The sequence below is a fragment of the Ascidiella aspersa genome, chromosome 9 (assembly GCF_963924565.1).
Source record: "Ascidiella aspersa chromosome 9, kaAscAspe10.2, whole genome shotgun sequence".
NCBI classification, from domain to species: domain Eukaryota; kingdom Metazoa; phylum Chordata; class Ascidiacea; order Phlebobranchia; family Ascidiidae; genus Ascidiella; species Ascidiella aspersa.
Window position 1 is genome coordinate 16,895,460 of NC_139455.1, and position 5,004 is coordinate 16,900,463.

The window sequence follows — 5,004 nt, forward strand, 5'->3', positions numbered from 1 at the left end:
CCGAGAGACATAATTCTTGTAAAAATTTATCAAAGAGCAATGATTGAATTTATCGTTTAGGCTGGATATACACTGAAATTCAATTAACTCCATTTGCATTAATTCAGGAACATCATCTGGTTTGGTAGAAAAAGGACACGAAAAAACCTTAAAAATTGACTCATACTTTTTGAAGTCATAAAATCTGTTCCCGAATTCTGTTATCAGTTCCGAAATGAGTTCTGCATACTTCTTAGTACCTTGAACCTTACAGCTGAGCAAAGTAGGAAAGTGGGTAAGGTTTTTGTTGTTCATCTGTTTTTCCCACAGAGATAATTTTGCTAAAAAAGCTTTCAAACATGCATCAAACATGCAATTAATTAACTGTCCCCTTCTTTGAAGACGACAATTAAGTTCATTAAAGTGGGACGATATATCAACAAGAAAAGCTAAATCGCCTACCCAATTTGCATCATTAAACTCAACAATCAGCTGGCCTTTTCCTTCCATAAATTGTTGTATTTCTACCTTCAGCCTAAAAAATCACTCTAAAACTTTGCCACGACTAAGCCAACGTACTTCGCAATAGTAAGGAATGTCTTCAAAATCTGCTTCTACGCAGAAAATCTTGAAATTGTCTGTGACGCAGGCCTTTAGAACGGATAAAATTGACCGTTTTTGTAACAACAGACATCACACTTTCCATTTTCAAAGATTTCGCACAAAGACTTTCTTGATGAATCACACAGTGAAACTGCATAACCGAATTATTTCCAACTTTGTCTGCCGCCTCATTTTGTAATAACTTGACTAACCCATGTCGATTTCCACACATAGATGGGGCTCCATCTGTTGTTACACCAGACAAGTTGCTCAACTTTAATTTCAGACCATTCAAAGTTGTCATAACAGCTTCCAGTAAATCACTGCTTTTGGTGGTCCCTTTCAGGGGGACCATGGAAGCTAATACTTCTGTAACATCAAAATGTTGGTCAACCCCACGCACAAATATGGCTAACTGAGCTGTATCTTTGTTGTCTGTGCTTTCATCAATCGCCAAGGAATAAAATATAAAATCTTCAGCTTTTGATACAAGGCTCTTTTTTATAGAAGTCCCCAACTCTTCGACTCGTCGTGCAATGGTTTGCTTAGAAAGACTTATTTTTTTAAATTGATCTTTTTTGTCAGGACAGATGGTATCAGCAACCCGTAGTAAACATTCTTTGACAAATTTGCCATCAGAAAATGGCTTGCATTTTTTCGCAATCACTTCGGCCACAAAATAACTTGCTGCAACAACAGATTCTTGTTAAATGGAAATATTGGAAAAAACTGTTTGTTGTCCAACAAGTCTACTTTTCAAATTGGCAACTTTGTCTTTTCTATAGTGATCTTTAAATTTGTCATACGTTGGTGCATGAGTAGTCATATAGTGCCTTTTAATGTTATACTCCTTTAACCCAGAAACTGATTTGTTGCATATTAAGCAGATTTGGTTTGTTCTGTCTTTTATTTGCCATACTAAATATCAACCAAAGACAAATATCGAAGTAACTTGACTAAAATGTTCCTTGAGTGTAGCTATGTAAGATTGAATAATGCTAGATATATACTTCGTCTTATTGTTGTAGTTAATTGTCTTACGATAATGGCCATTATTGTGTCACTTATTAATTTTCTGCCTGCTGCAGCTGCTTGTGTTTTAATGATTTTTTTTATTCCTGTAAATAAATTGCCGTCGTATTAACTAGTGAGAATTAAAATGAAATGTAGAAAGTTCAACGGCCACTTCTGAGGTCCCGGCGGGCCGCGGGTTGGACGCCCCTGGTATAGTGCTTCAGTTTACCTGGCACACAGAATGTAAGTGCAGGAACGTTAAGCTTATATGTGCTGGTCAACGCTATATACAAGGCAGATTGGACAAAAGATGGTGATAAGACGTACCAAACATGACTAATGAAAACTGTATTGGGCGCTGACCTAGAATCCTACCATAGCGTTGAGACATAAAGCAATGTACAATATTTGGATGAGGGTGGGGCATAAAGTTCGATTTTATGGATTTTAGACCAGCGCCTCTGTCACAAATTAGTATCTATCGAGTGTATGTAATATTATTTTTTCTTTATGCGCTAAACTTGTTTTGTTTACGACTAGCTGTTCGTGTTACGTCATAATGCCCCAAAAGTGGCGTGATGTTTACTGCGTTAAAGCAGGTCATTCTACATTAAACGATTTCGGCCGTCCGCGAAACGAACAGATTAAGCGGAGAACGGATTGAAAACCACTCCTTTTGTCAGATTAGGAAACGAGAGAACTTAATTCATTCCAGCGCCAAAACGAGAGAGAATGAATCAACGAATCAGATTCGAATCCGGCTTAAACGTGCATATAAACGGGCTTAATGATAATGGTGTTTTGCATCCTAAAATACCTAGTATTGAAAGCTCGGTGGAAGAAGCAAATGATAGATTGCATATGATATATATACATCCATCTTTTATGAATAACTGGATGAGGCGTCTGCTTCTGATATGTCTATTTACTGTGCCACCGACAGATCGGACAGATGCAGCTTTGCAACAAAACCGGCTTAAAAACATGACTTTTGTGATAGAACCGACTGACGAAGAATTTGAATCCCACCACTGGTCAACCGCATTTATACCAGTGTTTTATTGGTGTTTTCGTACAAATGCCGCCAGTCAATTTAAAATAAGTTTTAAAAAATGGCCTAATAAAATCAAAGCTAAATCCTAAAAAAATGACAATACCACTCGTGAATTTTTGCTACGGGTTTGTTTTGTCCCGCTTTCTTTCCTTCAGTGATTGCTCTGCTACCAGCGTTTGATAACATGCTTCTTAGTTGCTTGCTTTTTCTTTTTCTCGTTTTTTCACGTTGTCGCTTAATTGTTGTCATTCGCTTTTTTTTCACGTTGTCACTTAATTGTTGTCATGCTGTTGTTTTGCCTCTGACCTCTGCAGGTGTTTTAATTTTATAGGCAGTCGTATATAACATTACATTTTAACTCCGGGGTCGCAACCTTTCGTATACGGTGTGCCAGTTTATGAATAATTTCAAAGTATGAACAACTCGCGTGCCAAGCTTTTTTCTATGTTTGGTTTTGCATTGGAAACCAGGGCTGCGGAGTCGGTTGAAACATGACTCCGGCCAAATGTGCAATTTCATCGAGTCCTTAGTCCGTCTTAGATATTTTACCGATTTACGTATCTAAAAAAAATATATATGGATATACAGAAATCTACTCCTAAGGTTCATAGAAAACATGGCACCACATACGTTTCCACCTTAAAAATTTACAGTTTCCTGCCTTATCAGTTTTAAAATTTGCCATTGCGCATGCGCACACGTCGGACTTGGGTGGTTTTATCTATTCCTACCCGAGTCCGACTCCGCAGCGCTGCTGTGATCTGACATCTATTTTACACATCTTTGGAGACGCGCTATTAAACCTAATTTCTGTAAAGACACCCTAACCCTGCTAAAAAAACATTCTGTCACGAACACAATACTGTGTTTTTAGATTATACTTCGACGCTTTTCAGCGGATACCTAGAAGTGTCTATCAGTTTCGCTTTTCGCTTGGTTTCTCAGTCACACAAAAACACACGTGCTTACTTTTAATGTAGAAAATGCCCTGCTTTTACGCAGTAAACATCATGCCAATTTTAGGGCACTGTGACGTAATAGGAACGGTTAGTCGTAAACAACAATAGTTTAACGCCCACAAAAAATGGTAAGTACAACAGTTAAGACACTAATTTGTGACAGGAGCACTGCGGATCAAACTGGAATTGTGTGCAACCATTTAGTATGCCCTATTGTTAGTGATGTAATAATAATGTTAGCCTACTAATGAGATAGTAATGTAATGGTTGCACTTTCCTAAGGTGATATAACGTGCGCGTTAAATCATTTGGCGTGCCCTGAAAAATCATCTCGCGTGTCACTTTTGGCACGCGTGCCAGAGGTTACCGACCCCTGTTTTAACTACTATGTTTGACATTTTATAGATGTTTGTTTTTTGTACAGAAATTGGTGGTGCTTATTCATAGGGCGATATATACTGTATATATATTTCTGTAGTAATTTTAGGAATTTGTAATAGTTCTCTATTACTAAACATTTTTTTGTTTTTCGAGCGCCGGTCTGTGAAGAAATTTCAGTTTAAAACCGGACGCAGTGCGAAAAAGGTTGGCGACTCTTGGTTTACCTACAGCAGTGCTTCTCAACCTTTTTTTCGCAGCGACCCAAATGTTAAGCGTAAGTATGACAACCAAGCCTTGGCGACCCATTTTTTTTTTTGTAAGCGAAATAAAAACTAGCTTCTTGTAAGCGAACAAAAATAGGCATTAGCATAAATAATTTTGAATTTTAATATTTAATTATAAGACATTATTTGTATTGCTTCCTTAAATTTTCTTAATTGAGAAATATTTCTCAGAACCAATCTCAATAAACATATAAACTACTGTGGTCGGCGACCCAACCAAATCAAACAGACCCGTAGGTTAAGAAGCACTGACCTAAAGGTTGGCGACCCTTGGTTTACCCTTCACCCAATGGCTTAACTTGACCTAAGGATTTCGTACAAAATGACTTTACTTGAGTCATTCTGGCAAACGACTTGACTTGAACTTATGTAATTTAATCAATTTGACTTAAATTATCAATTCTATTGGTTTAACATTATTTTTTTAAGCCAGTTACTTGACATAAAACTGACTTGCTATGGCATTGACTTGTAATAGGATTGACTTGCTATTTATTGAAAAATATTTCACTTTCACGTAAAGTCAATTTGAAATAAATTGTTTACAACACTGTCCTGTATAGTGTACAATAAGTTTTTTTTAGAATTAAGCCTGTCTAATACATTTACGTTTCATTATAAATCAGTTTTGTCTTACATATGATGTATCTAACTAGGCATTCCATAACTAAACAGAAACAAACATAGATTAAGTATATGGTTTTAGTGCCTAAATAAATATTATGCGGCG